General features: G+C 40.2%; 1 long non-coding RNA gene across 1 annotated transcript in view; it reads right to left on the bottom strand.

The window, feature by feature from the left end:
- LOC108405856 (uncharacterized) overlaps positions 1-13,726 on the bottom strand; it is a 132,855-nt gene extending 119,129 nt beyond the window's left edge. The window contains exon 1 of the long non-coding RNA XR_012131642.1: positions 12,259-13,726. This is a non-coding gene — a long non-coding RNA (uncharacterized lncRNA). The remainder of the gene's footprint in view (positions 1-12,258) is intronic.
- Positions 13,727-14,938: the final 1,212 nt, after the last annotated feature.

The raw sequence follows: 14,938 nt of genomic DNA, 5'->3' as shown, positions 1-14,938 counted from the left end.
ATATTTGTCAGCAAGCCTGAATCACAGTCTGCATAGCAGCGGCCTCGAGAGGCTGCCTCTGTGCACAGGCGGTTAGCTGGGTGTGAGGAGGGCGGGTGATTGCTGCCTGAGCAGGGCTGCAGGGAGGAGGCAGAGAGCCCTCTGTAATGGCCTGGAGCCGAGTGTCATCGTGGAGGCAATCACCACCTGCTGCAGACAATTTGCTCCCTTACCAGTGACTGTGAGAAGTTCCTGGAATTGTGTGACGTGAGGACACCATAACCAGCAGAATGAGTAAGACCACCAGAAATTCAGCCCCGAAAGGAAAGCAGGCATCAGCTCCTGTCCAGGGTTTTCTCCTCGAGGATTGAAGCAAGGGAAAATATTCATTTTTAGGTGGGAAAGTATTTTTCTCACCCTGGTATGTGCTGAAAATCTTCCACTTCTTATCCTCCACTTTTCTGTCCAGGTGCATTCAATCCATCTCACCAATTGACAAGCTGGTTAGTTTATTATGTTGACTATGCAGTGCTTTCTGATTTTTATAGGTTCATTTTTACTGATTTGACTCCTTCAACAATAATCATTTTCCATGGTTCCCATTCAATTTCCTCTTACTCAGAATAAGAGAGTGAAAAAAAGATGGAAAATTGTATGGTTTTCCTTATGTCTCTCCTCCTTGTTATTAGTGCTCAACAGTCTAAGTACCAAAGAAGAAAGGCACCTTAAAATGAAGAAATAAATGGTATTTTAATGATTTCTGGGGGCCAGGTTGTGTTAGAACTGTTAGAGACTGAATATATGTAAAATCTCATATATATATCTGTGGATAAAGTGAAGGTTCCTATGGCCAGGATTCTTACCTGACCCGGCTCAGCTAGCTCACCACACACGTGTGGGCAATACGCTGTTATTGACTCTATATAAAGAGCTCCTCCCAGTGCTCAGCACAACACGGTGGCATGGCTGCAGGAGAGCAGAGCTGAGGCTGGAGTGGTGGCTATGCTGAGGACAGAGACTGAGATGGCTGTGCAGGCAGAGAGGCCCAGAGGCAGAGACCAGCTTGCTGCATGTAGACTCACTCTGAGTGGACAGGATTCTAGTGACTGACCTGCCACTGTGGGAATAAAGTTGGGTATAACTCTTTCACCCCAAGAACTTCTACCGTCATTTATTTGGTCACATTGAATCCATAGCAACCTTGCCCAGGGCTGAAACCCATTAGCAAGGCAATATCTCACATATATATACATACATATATATATATATATATATATATATATATTAACTGATACATATCACTTAATCCTCACAACAACCATATGATACATCATCATTTACTGATGAGGAAATGAAGGACACAGAGATGTTTCTTGCCCATACCTCTCTAGAAAGTGACAGACAGGAAGCAGCCCCAGGGACCCTGCTTTTGGAGTCCACTCTCAGAGCACTGCGCTGCCATCTCAGCTCTTGGTGGCAGACTTCCACCACTTCTAAGCGTGCTGGCTTCATTGCTCCCAAATGTTTACACCCATCACTTCCTCCATCCATCCGTCCTGCCAGCCATCAGCAGTTCTCATTCAGAGCCTGCTGTGCGAGGCACCCAGGACCCTTGCCCAGCCCACAGGAACCTCACATAACCAGCCGATGGATGGCGGCACCCCTGGTAACAGGGTCCTGTGCAAATGGTGTGCCTTTGCCTTTCTCTTCTCTAAGCATAAAATTCCCAATTCTTATAACATTTTCATTCTAGCTAAGGGAGTGCTGGGGTTAAAATACAGTTCTCTGTTCCCTGAAGGCACTCAAAGAATATGCACAGTCCATGGGAAAATGAAATATATGATTAGATTATTAACAAGATCTTCATCATAAGAATGCCAAGTAGGTATTTGTAAAACTGTTCTGTGGCATAATTCGTCTGGTTGGAGTCTCTACTCCTGACTCTTAGATCAGCTTCATGAGGTAGAAATTTTACACATGTATCGCATGTTTTTTATTTCCTTTCAGATACATTCCTTAAGATTGAATTAAAATACACAGTACAGCAAGCATGACTGTGGAGTCTGCAGTCTGTCCTCATAAAACAGTCATAAACCTTATGTACATCTCTGATTTGTCTTGTAAGATCATTTGACAAGTTATTACAAAGCAGCAGTGGTTACCTTAATGTGGGCATTAGAGAGTGAGGAGCCTGACTGTAGTGGTCTAGAAAAAGTCCATGACCTCAGGTCATTCCTCAAGCCCTTGTTTTCCACCCACTCTAATGCTTTGGCCTCATTTCTTGCCACTATCTCACATACATCTTCACTCCAGCTGTGCAGACCTCACTGCACTCCTTTTAAGGGGCTCATTGCTTCCTGCCTCTCCCACTTCCCTCAACCGTTCCCTCAGGCCTATTTTTCCATTTCCTTCCATACCCAGCTCAAGTTTCACTTGCCCCAAGTCTAATGTAGAGGTTTCTTTCCATGGCCTTTGGCCGCCCGCCCCACATTTACTTCTTTTTTAGCAATTCTCATCTGCCCTGCAGGCCCACCCCCACCATTCAATGACATTCCTGACACCAAAGACCTCAGACCTTACCCTGTTTTATCTCTGCATCTTGGATTCTGGACACAGAGCAGATGCTTACTGATTATGAAAAGGCCTCCTGAGAAGCTGTCTCCCACTATCCAGCTCACAGCCCCGGAATAGGACAAGCTTGCAGAAATGAGAACAAGGCAGCTGATAAGTTCTGTGTGACTGGGTTCAAGAGAAATCCTCTCCCCAGAAGTTTAACATCACTGAACACAACTCTTCCCTCAGACCTCCTGGGCAGGGATGCTCTTTCTGTCATCACCTCTTCTTCATTACCTCTAACATGCACGCTGGCACCATCACTCACTAATGAAACGTTGTCAGGTGGGCCCTCAGTGTGCAGCATATACCCAGGTAGAGGCTGTCCCTAAGAAATATTCTCTGGGTCTCATTTCAATACCATTACCTGGGTATGTGATTTTACTCCTCTTTTTCCTTACCCATTGCATAACCAGCTTATCCCTTTAGTCTCTGAGTCTTTTAAACAAAACAAAACACTATTTTTTAATAATCTTTTCACTTTAGAGTAGTTTTAGATTCACTGAAAAGTTACAAAGGCAATACAGGAAGTCCTCATGTGCCCCAAACCCAGCTTTCCCTATTATTATTAGCCTCTTACATTAACATGGTTATATGTCACAATTAGTGAAACAATATTAACATATTATTATTAACTAAAGTCCATACTTTATTCAGATTTCCTTAGTTTTTTAAAAATCTAATGCCCTTTTTTTTTTTTTAATTGTTCCATGATTCTGTACAGCACACTGCATTGCATTTAGTCGTCATGTCTTCTTAACACTGTTCTTGGCTGGGACAGTTTCTCAGACTTTTTGTTTTTGATTGCCCTGAAAGTTTTGAGGAGTATTGGTCGAATATTTAGTAAAATTTGTTTTCTCTCAATCATGAGTTTGGGGGGAGGAAGACCACAGAGGTAAAATGCCATTCTCATCATATCCTGCCAACATGATTTATCACTGATGACATTAACCTTGGTCACCTGGCTAAGGCAGTGTTTTACAGATAAATGTAAAATGACTCCCCTGTCCAACACATTTCTGCAATGCTTTTTAGAAGAAAGTCATTATGTGCAGCACACACTTAAGGAGTGGACAGTTATGATCTACTTCTTGAGGGTGGAGTATCAACATATATCATTCGGAGTTCATATTCCTATCAGTATGGATTCAGTGATCTTTATTTTGTATTTTGTTTACTGCTATGCTCAACGTTTTCCAGATTTTGGCCCTGGGAGCTCTTTATATTGGCTCCTCTACCTCTTTGAAATATCTCCATCAATATATTTTTGGGTTTTTAGAGTTGTCCTTACTTTCTAGCACTACAAGACGTTCCAGGTTCATCTTACCTATTTCTTGCCCAGTCTCTGAGGAGCTCTGGTTCCTTTTTTTTTTCTTTTCTTTTAATGCTATTAGGTACCAAGATGTGGGCAGTGGGTGCAATCCTTGTTTTTAATAATTAACACTTATTTACTTTGCAGATTAATTTGTTCCCAATTTTAAAAAGGAACTCTGCTTTCTCTGGGCTGAATTCCACTCAGTTTCATGTAGAATCTAGAAGGTTATGGTGCTCCCCGCTTAGACAGTGGAATGTTGGCCACATCTGTCTTTAGTTGGATGCTCTACTGCAATCCAAACACCTTGACTGATCAGGTTTCACACACATTTTCTAACACATGTGGATGTGGATAATGTGACTGTTGTTAACTTTTCTGTGTTCTGGCTTTCTGGCCATTCCAAGGATAGGAAGTTACCATGTTATGATCTGATGGATCCATTTTTGCAGGAATCTAATCTTGGTACCTTTGAAACACTAACATCTTGTCCTATGAGTCCCTTCTTTCTTCTCTGGTCCTGACCACGATAATAAATTTTGCTGTGAGTGCATGAGCCAGGTACACTCTGACACAAATTGTCATATCAATTATACATAGGAAAGCCATTAGCCTGAGGGCTGTGCAGCTACCTGAAAATCAGAGGTGAAAGGAAGGAGTCTGAACAGCCTACATTTTAAAGTCCCTCTAGTTTATCCCAATATACTGTTTCAGAGATCTTGGTCTAAAGGATAATCATTGGAACACATTTTCTCTGTCCAGCTCATACACACTGCAGTACATCATGCAAATGCTTTCCCCAAAGTGATTAAAAGCGTGATCTACCTCAATTCTATAATTTGTGTTGTAATAGAGATCTTCTTAGGCCATTGGTGAGGTGTTCCTGGGTTCTGTGCAGGGGCTGTTTACACAGCACGTGCCAACATCATTTCAGAGCACTGCTGAGCTCATACCTTCAGAGTAATTTAAAGGGAACAGAGAGGTCATAATCTGAATCCAATCAGCAGACTGGTGGGAGTCCAAGGACCGTTCTGACACATGACATTTAGGGCCTGAGGAAAATGCAGTGATTTCTGGCCTGGTTTCTGTTACTCTCTAGCCTGAGCAAACACAGCATAGCAAACTTGAGGAAAAACAGATAAAAGGAGTTTTATACGGCCATTACTGTGGAAGAGGTCTGTCTAAACATGCTTAAGGAAGTAAATCACATCTGTGGGGTAGCCTGACCTCCCCTTGTATTCTTGGTGGTGTGCTTCTTGAGTGTAAAACCAAATTTAACGGATGCCTATGTTTTTCAATAGAACATAAACATGTTGTCAAAGTTTGAGAGTTACTTTCAAAATGAAGAAGATGAAATTTTCAAGCAAGGAAGTTTTGTTTATCTCTATCTGATTTTCAGTATGCTTAGACAGGGGCACTTCTGATAACTAAAAAGAGAGGGAGAAATCCACACCAGGCTTTAGAAGCGTACCTTTAAGCATCAATACATATTAGTTTTGGAAGCTATAAGGCCTTGGGAAAAATTACTGTAAGTGAAGCTTCTTTAATTACGAAGTCATTTTGTCCAATGGTAGGATGTGCTTCCTAACAAAGGTGTACTGTCATTAAAAGCCCAGTGGGCATATAAGTGGATGAAAACAAAGTCATTATGGCCAGCATTGCTTGTGAAAAATACTATAATGTTATGGAAACAATGTTGCCCTTTAATTCCAAAGTTTTGTGTCCCTGCCCACACATGTCCTCCTTGTCCTGTTTCCTTGGTTTGTCGGTTCACTGCTTTGAGCCCATTACCTTCTTTGTAAGATAAAACACTGACTTTTAACAGTTCAAAAAGCCTATAATATATTCTACAGTTGTTGAGAAACAACCTGGAAATGTTATTGCAGGAGTCTAGCTGTTGAATTAAGCTGAGTCTCACAGAGTCTTAATTCTCAAGTTTGCAGTCAACAAACTATTTTGGACCCCATAGAGGGGTTGTTGGGACCACGGAGCTTAAGCAATACTCTCCAGACTCCGACTCAGTAGGAAAAGCATGAATTACATGCCAACATATGAATTAATAATGAGAAAGATGGGATACACAGGTTTTCTGGCCAGTGCATTCTGTACTGATGCCCCCAGGGACTCCAAATTATAGCTAGAAAACTGAGCAGTGATTATGGACTCAGAGCCAAGAATCTGGAGATAGTCTTGAGAATTCTTCCTCCCCAGTTTATGGTGAAGCCTAGTGACTCATCCCTAACAGAAAATAACAGGGTTCTCTAGTGATCAGACGTTTAGTGTCTCGTAACCCAGTCAATCTCTTTCATGAACTTTGTTAGGTAACACTATTGATTTTTTATTTTAGACAAGAATAAGTCTAAAAAGAGAGAAAGCAAGAGAGAGACTTCAAAGGCATGAGTAAGTAGCCTTCTGTTAACAAGCTTTTCTATGACCTGCTACAATGCAATTGGTAAGGTTTCAATATTTTGGTTACTAAGTGTCTACTCTTGCCAACTTGAATTGCATCTAAGTTACCTTGGAGGTTGAACCTGAGTGTTCCCCTCCCTTAGATCAGAAATATATAAACAAGCCCTTTCTCTACTTCTCTGGATGTCACCTCTTGCACCATGTGTGTTATTTACTCATTTAAGAGGATAGCTTTATTCAGAATACCTTTGGAAACTTCTTGATTTTTATAGTGAAGTTAGGAAGACCTGGCTGTTCAGGATTGAGAAAAGCAAAATTACATTGTGAGCTGGGCTAGGGATCCTCTAAGCAGTGGTTATCATTCTTAGTCCTGGGGTCCATGTTGAAAAAACAGGTTCCAGAGTGTCAGGCACTGAGATTGTAACTCAGTAGGAATTTCAAATGTTACCAGGTGATTTTAATGTGGGTGGTTGACAGAACCCCCTTCTTCTAGGGTTTCTTAGTTGCTAAGATGGCTTGGGTTTTGATTTATTTCTTTTGGGGATAATTCCAAGTTTTCAGAAAAAAAGCCTCCATATGGAGGCTTAAGTTCATAGTCTGAAAGAACCCTAGAATAAAAATCTAAAGTGCTGAGTGGGGACCCTGCTGAGGTGTTAGAAAGAAGGGCCTGCCACACAGATGTACGAACACTCCGCAGCCATCCTTAATGACTAATGGTGATTAGCACTATAAAATCCCTGTTTGTTTAGTCTATAATTACATTTGTGGGGTAGGGGCTCTCCACCAGCCTCATTTAAGTATTTAACAAATGTAGCCTTGGGTCTTACTTTTCTTTCTTTGGCATTAGCTCAGTATAAGTACTCCATAAATAATCAGTGGGTAATAAACAAATTAATAACAGAGTCTTGGAATTTTCTATTTTCTTCCCTGTAACACCCACTAGATCTTAAGTTCCAGGAGAGATGGGAACATGTCTGTCTTGTCTGTCATTTTTTCCTTAATGCCCAGCAAAGTGACAGTAATTTTTCAAAGATTTTTTGAATAAACAAGTGGAAATGAAAATGTGACTATACAGATAGCATGCAAGCAGCAAACTGAAGTTCTTCACCATGAAAGTTCAGCATATGCTCTGCACAAAGAAAAGCTTTGTTTTTGTTTCACATTATATCCTTCCATCAAGAATCAGGGTGAATGCCTTATTTGCATTGATCAAATATTATATAGTTTCATGGTTGGGGTGGGAGGGAGGTTCTACCCACAGAACAGGCACTTCTGAGGAAGGATTCGAGAAAAAAGAATGAAGAGTTTCTCTGAAAGATCAGCAATTGTCACTGAACGTGTGTGTACACAGGGCTGATTTTAAAAGAGACACTGGAGACCAGGAAAAAACTCTCTTCAGTGTGGTGACAAATGCCCAAAATGACAGCTTTGTTTATTTAGAGGTCTGGGAAGCACTGAAAATACTGGGCATGATGATGAATACAAGAGAGAGCTTCCCTGTTCTCACAGCTGTTCGCTTGGCTGGGCACCTCTCCTTCAGGGCCTTGCACATAGTGGGTGCACCATAACCACGCCACGATTGGGGATTGCATGGCTGTTTTCGCTAAGGAGGCAAGGCACCATCCAACTCTCAGCTGCAGGAATTATGGTCCTGCTGGGTAGGGGATCTGACATGAGAAGGCTGGAATATGCCCCTGCGCCCTGGGACAAACAAAGAGCTGATCTCCAAAGAACGTTTTTGTGTTTCCGTGGATTTCTTTTCTCACGTAACAGGCAAGATGTATGCATTTCCACTTGCTGCTGTAACAAATGACCACAAACTTGGTGGCTTAAAACAACACAAATTTAGAGTCTTATGGTTTAGAAGGTCAGAGTCCTTGGCTAACATCAAGGTTTTGGTAAACTGTGTTCCTCTCTGAAGGCTCTAGAGAAGAATCCATTTCCTCGGCACCTCCATCATCTAGAGCTGCCCCATTCCTTGGCTCGTGGCACTCTCCAGTCTTCTTCAAAGCCAGAACCAGCAGGCTGACTTCTCACAGCACACTCCCTCTGACTCCAGTTCTGTTGTTACACCTCTTTCTCTGACTCTCTTCTTTCATACCCTTCTTCCACTTCTCAGGACTCTTGTGATTAAGCTGGATCTAAATGGATATTCCAGGATAATTTTCCTATCTTAAAATCGCTGACTAGTAAGTAACCTTAATTGCATCTGCAACCTTAAACCCCCTTTGCAGTGTTCATGCTATTTAGATTCTGGGAATTAAAACCTATTTTGGAGCCATTATTCCACCTACCACATAGGTCTAAGGTCTAATTTAATGTGACAATCAGGATGTTTATATCTGATTTTAGGTTTACCTCACTCCCAGTTTGCCAAATAAATATTGCATAAATAAAAATAAGACTGCTCTTTATATTGTTACTGAAACACAACATGCATCTAACTGTTTTTTCTAAGAACATTTACAGAATGTAAGCAATTCAGAGTTTAGCGCTTTTAGCTAACATTCATTGAATGTGAATTACTCTAGTTAATCAGTCTTAGTTTAATTTCATACTGCTGCAGTACTTTCAAGGCTAAAAGAACAGAATTATTAACCTTGGTTGCATATTTGAATCATCTGAGAAGTCTTTGGCAATCCTGATGCACTAGCTATGCTTAACTCTTATTAAAACCTAGTATGTATGGGATGGGACCCAGACATAAATATTTATTAAAGCTCCCAAATAATTTTTGTGCAGAAAAGAATGAGAATCATTGCTCTGTAGGCAAAGATCTAACTCAATATCTTTCTACATTAAATGGGAGCCGATTGTATGTCATAACATTCTAACAAAGCAGACAGAATCACTGCAATTAATAGACCTTGTAAGACTCAGTACAGCCTCCAACTTAGCCACTTCAAATTTTTCCACCTTGTCAACAGTGTCTACTTGCCTTTAGCTTTCTGTCTTTTCAGGTTTCAAAGAAAGTTCAAATAGTTTTCTTATGCTCTTTGCAAGATAATTTTCCATAAATATATTTTTTTCTTGAATTACTTAAATAGTTCCTTAATTACAACTTCTCTAAAGAATCTTTCAGAAAATATGAAAGAGGATAGTTATTTCCCATGCATAATGGACACTTAATTCATCTTTCTCTTTGTTGTAATACTATAAACATTCACACATTGATCTTGTAAGAGCTTTCTGTGTTCCTCATCAAAATCTTTCTCAGAGCATGAGACTATAACTGATTTCATAGAAATTTTGCCAGGTGAATATTCTTGGATCCTATCAGACTTACCAAATCAGAATCTCTGAAAGTGGGACCTAGAAATCACAACTCTTATAAGCATCCCAGGTGGTGTTCTATTAAGCACACTAAGCTTGGAGAACTACTATTCTTTCTCGGCTTTCTCTCAGTTCTCTGCTATCTTTGTGATAAGCTCCAGGAATTCAGGAACAGGGTCTATTTCTATGTGTTTGTACTGATGTACTATTTGCTTATTAGAAGAATAACTTTCCTTGCTGTTTACTGTTGTTGTTTTTTAAAGATATTAATTTACCAAGTCCCAAAGTGTGTTCCTGTCAGGAAGTTTTCAGAGGTAGACAGACTTGCATTGTGTGTTAGTAAATAGATGAACCAAAAAAGAGCAGTGATGAACCTATAGACAGATAAAATGGAATTGGAGAACCTGAAAAATGATACACAGTAGACTATTAGGGGTTGGCCACATGGAGTAGGGACCAAAAACAAAAAATAAAGTCAGTTAAGTTTGGATGGAGGAAATTAGTGGAGCCTAGGAGCAAATATTTACTATTACAGTATCACAAAGGAAATGAGGGCAAGCTAGAGAAAATTTCTGTGAATTGTATCACATTGAATGTTTTTTAAAGCCACATTAAAAACACCTAAATAAAGCAGGGGCCAGAACCACATGACTAAGGGAAAAAACAAACCTAAAAAACAAGTTCTCTCTGTTGACTAAGTAGATGACATGACTGATCTCTTTATGACTTTTAGAATATGTTAGTCATTGTGTGTGTGTGTGTGTGTGTGTGTGTGTTTTAAATTATGTGACTATGTTTTGTGGTCAGGGCTTAAAAATAAATAGTTTGTGCCCAACTTTAAAATGAAGTGAGGCACAGACTCCAAGAAGTTACCAAAGGGAAAAGGGTGTGGAGGGCAGGTGGGGAGAGAGGGAGAAGGGGACTGAGGGGCATTGTGATCAGCACACATAATGTTGGAGGGTCACGGGGAAGGCAGTACAGCACTGAGAAGAGAAGTAGTGACTCTTTAGCATATTAGTGCTCTGATGGACAGTGACTGCAATGGGGTGTGTATGGGGGGGGGGCTTAATACTATGGATGAATGTAGTAACCACAATGTTGCTCATGTGAAACCTAAAGAGGATGATTTCTGTTTACAACCAAAAAAAAAAAAAATGAAGTGAGGCACATGCTAAAATGTAAAATAGAGTTATAAAGAAGTCATAAGCATACCCATAGCAACGGTGGTAAAGAAATGTTACATCTGAAAGAAAAATCTGTTAGTAAGTGAAAACAAATCCTCTTTTATGTACCTAAGACTGAAATAAATTTTCATTCAATCTTCAAATATTAATTCAGATGGTCTTTTACATTTTTTAAAAGTTAAATTTGAAAAAAGAAGCTGAATATAGGTAACATGATTCCAAAAGCTCATATATAATACAAATATATTCCCAAGGAGACAAGTATAACGTCATGGACAGCCACAGCCTGTGTTTGGAAAGTCTTAGAAGCTTATGAGGCTCGTAACCCCTAATAAAATGTGAATTTCATACAGAACAAGAAATCTTCACAATTCTAAAGCTATATAAATTCAATACTCAGGGACCCTTCACTGAGCACACTGTTAAAACAAATAATGAGTAATTAATGAAGCTAACTGCACATTTCTTAAAAACAGATAACAAATTATTAATGAAAACTAAATATCTCTGTTACAGAAAATACTGGAAAAACCTGGACTGGATCACTGATGGAAGAACCAAGTGACACTTGGAAGTCTTGGAGTGCTGAGGTTTATTTTACACCAGCAGGCTCAGAGGGGAGTAATCTCCCAAGGTCTGAGCCCTGAACAAAGGCAAGGTAAGCAATATATATCTTTCTACTTCCGTATCTGCAACATTTCTACCTGCACAGCAAATGAGCAAGCAAGGGGGAGTAAGTTTAGGGAGTGAGGTTAGGGAGTAAGTGCCTGGCAGAGCGGGGAGTGAAGAGGAGGGGGAAGTTAAGGGAGCTTCTGTTGTCTTTGCTAAGAAGAGCAGCAGAAGGGAGTCACCTGGACTAGACTGCTGTCCTTGTAAATTTTTCCCTATCATCTCCAGAAAAGGAGAAAAGACTAATGGGAACTAGTCTGCTGAATGAATAGAAATAATCATTTAGAAACCTTTGTTATTCAATTAATTTTAAATAGCTCCACAACCAAATACTAACTTTGAATAGTCTGTTCTATGGTTCTGAACAAAATAGTAAAGCAGAATAAAAAGGAGGCAAGTTCAGACAATAGATGTTAAAAATCTGGATTGAAAAATAAACCTAATTTTGCACAAGTTTGTATGCTTCTCTCCATATTTACTAAGGAGAAGTTCTTAGTATTTACGTAGATCAAAGATGTTCAAAATTAACATTAGAAATACTCAGAAAACATCAGAAAAATACACAAGAAGCTAGTAACAGTGACTTTCTGGATCAGAGGAACTACAGGCTGGGGGTGAGAAGGAAGATCTATTCTCTCCGAAATGCCTTCACTGTTACCCAACTACTGCAGTTTCTCCATGCTGCCTATGCACAGGAGCTAAAGCCTCACTGACCTTTACCTTTTCTTAATTCTGAAAGCAGTTTTAGTCTGAGGAACACTGCTGCTGAATAAGAAGTTACCTCCAAACTTAGAGGCTTACATCATAAGCATTTATTACCTCATTGTTTCTGAGGGCTGCGTGGTTCTGGCTTGGAGAATCTCAGGAGGTCGCAGTTAAGATGTTGACTTGGTTCCAGTCTGCTAATGGTGTTAGGGTCCGGGCTTCCGAGGCTTCTCCAGAGAACAAACTACACAGGCATAGAGATGTAAATTCAAGCAAAGTCTTTATTCAGCCAGCTAGCTGGGGTCCAAGTCAGCCCGACGCAGCGGGTCTCAACAAGGACCCCGAGCACTCAGAGCCAAGGGTTTATATAGCAGTTTCAAAGCACTTAACTCATAGTAATTTTCCACAACTATACATTATTCTTGCAAGACATACATCCTGGGGTTAAGCAAGGGCAGGATAAGACTACTCCTCAATGGTTAGGGAGGTTCTGCACGATAAGCTTGGTATGTAAGATTAACTGACCAAGGTTAGCTGACCAAGGGTCACAGCTGCCCACCACCCGGTGCTCATGATTAACTTGTTTTTCAAGGCCTTACCCAGGCCCAGGTTTTTTTTTTTTTTTTTTTTAAAGTCACATACTCAGAAAATGGCTTCTAGGCCTTTAAGATGGCTATGCTTATGCTAACCTATTTCTATTCTTACATTCCCCTCTTCTTCATGTATCTATTTCAATCATGAAATTAGGGGTCATCTGTTTGGTTAACACTCTGATAGTTCTGTCTCAACACTATGATTTGCATGGCGCTAATGCGTTCTTTGATAAAGGTAACACATGGAGTGACTCGGGTTTGGCAGGCCTACTACTTGTTAGAATAAGCTGGGGTGGTGCTGATTACTTCTGTCCTGTTGCAGAGGGAGGTGTAAGTTTTAGGAACTCTCTCAATGCAGGTTCTTTGCCTACTTACAGAGGATAAAGTGAGTCTTGGTCTTTGTCTCATTCTCTCTTCTACAGATAGGGACTCTAGCTGCTGCTAGGGAAAAGGGGCGATGACCGCTCTGGCTGCTTCGTGCTGAGAAGGGGGCTCAGTAAAGGGTGCAGCTAGGTCTCCATCACTGGTCAGTTGAGAGGGCCTCAGAAGGCTGGCGCTTCTATTCTGGGTTTCATTTCTATTACTATTTGCAGTTTTGTGGCTTCTAGGCAAGATAAAACAAATTGTGTTATTAGGTTATGTAGCAACATCTGGAGTTGGATTTTCTATTCTGGAAGGAGGCTGCCGTTATTGAAACAATACTTTTCTCTAAAATCACCCTCATTTTTATTAGAAGTAACCAGGTTAAGAAAATAATTAACAGCTGGCTTGATCATTTGCACAAGTGCAGCAAGAAGAGCAATTGATTACACAGGCTCTTTTAAATATGCTTTGCTGGAACTTTTTGTAAGGAATTTCAGATTGAACTTTTAAAGGCCTCTTGAGGCCAGACAGCCAAACTAGACTTGCCATCAGGCTTTGCCTGCAGTACCTGTAGATTTGGATTAATTCTTCTCTTCTCGAGGTCTCTGCACCTGCCAGGAAGTGACCTTCTTTACTCACCTGGTAAGGCTGCTGGGAACTCTGTAAGCAAGGTACCAGGCCAGTTCTTCCAAGGGGCTTTGTTGGCTTTATAAAGTCAATCTTAGTTCCTTAAAGTTGTTCACATCTGAGTCCATGCACATGTCTCTCAGGTATGACATTCCAGTCAAAGCCCTGGCAGTATAACCAGTGTTCTTAAGTAGTCTTATCACAAGGAAAGCAGATTCTTATTGAACTCGTGCAAATAAACATACTGCCATGGAATACAAAAACAGTCACTGAAAGTTTTTAAACTCTGGAGGGATCAGGTAGAGAGAAGGATGTTTCAATTCTGCTCATAAAGATAGTCATTTACTAAACTGTTGTCAGTTTAAGAGAACAAGGTTAAAACACTTTATCAGCAACATTTGAAACAAAAAGACACAAAATCATTTTCTTTAGTTTATGTAATCTTATGTAACTAATACCTGTTCTGCTGAAATCCAGTTCTTTACCAGTTTAGGGATAATGCTATAAATGACAAAAGACTTACAAATGACAATGGTTAAAGATCTGATGAGAGCTTACTGTAAGACAGTTGACATAAGGAAATTCTGATATTTCTGTAATACAAAACATTCAGTAACAATGTTTAGCATCATTCTCTTTGACAGTGCTTTCCTGGTAAATATATATATATATATCAGATAAATAAGCCAAATTAGTCAAATACTTTCTCTAATGAGAAAAAATTCTTCTGACATGTTCCAGGGGCTCTCTGGAAAATATCAGAGTTAACTAGAGGTAAAAGCAATTTTTTTGAGCTTAGCATAAGTGTCCAAGACCAGATACAAAAAAAAGCAGAGAAAGTGCTTAAGTCTACAGGTCTTCCCTGAAAGCTTCAAGAATGTTTTACTCTTTAATAGTAGATATAAGCTGCTATGCAAATTCTATTAAAAGCTCTAAGATCATTTGCATTAAAAAATATGGAGAGTCCCCTGAAGGACCACCACCAGTAAGATGGCAAACTTCCGGCTTCTCTTTGGGGTCCTTGGTTCTCGCCGGCGCCACCTGAAGCTCAATCACCTCTCGCTCCCCTCCCAATCCCAGCACCTAGCCAACAGCCACCAGCCCTGTAGAAGTGACACCTCAATCAATTCATGCCCCTTCCTATATAACCCAGTACCTTTCCCTAATAAAGCGGAACTCTCCGGTGAATTGCTGCTATGTGTCACTCCTTT

The sequence above is a fragment of the Manis javanica genome, chromosome 1 (assembly GCF_040802235.1).
Source record: "Manis javanica isolate MJ-LG chromosome 1, MJ_LKY, whole genome shotgun sequence".
In the NCBI taxonomy this organism is placed as follows: Eukaryota; Metazoa; Chordata; class Mammalia; order Pholidota; family Manidae; genus Manis; species Manis javanica.
Note: the sequence above shows the minus strand (reverse complement) of the source record. Positions and strands in the feature narration are given on the sequence as shown.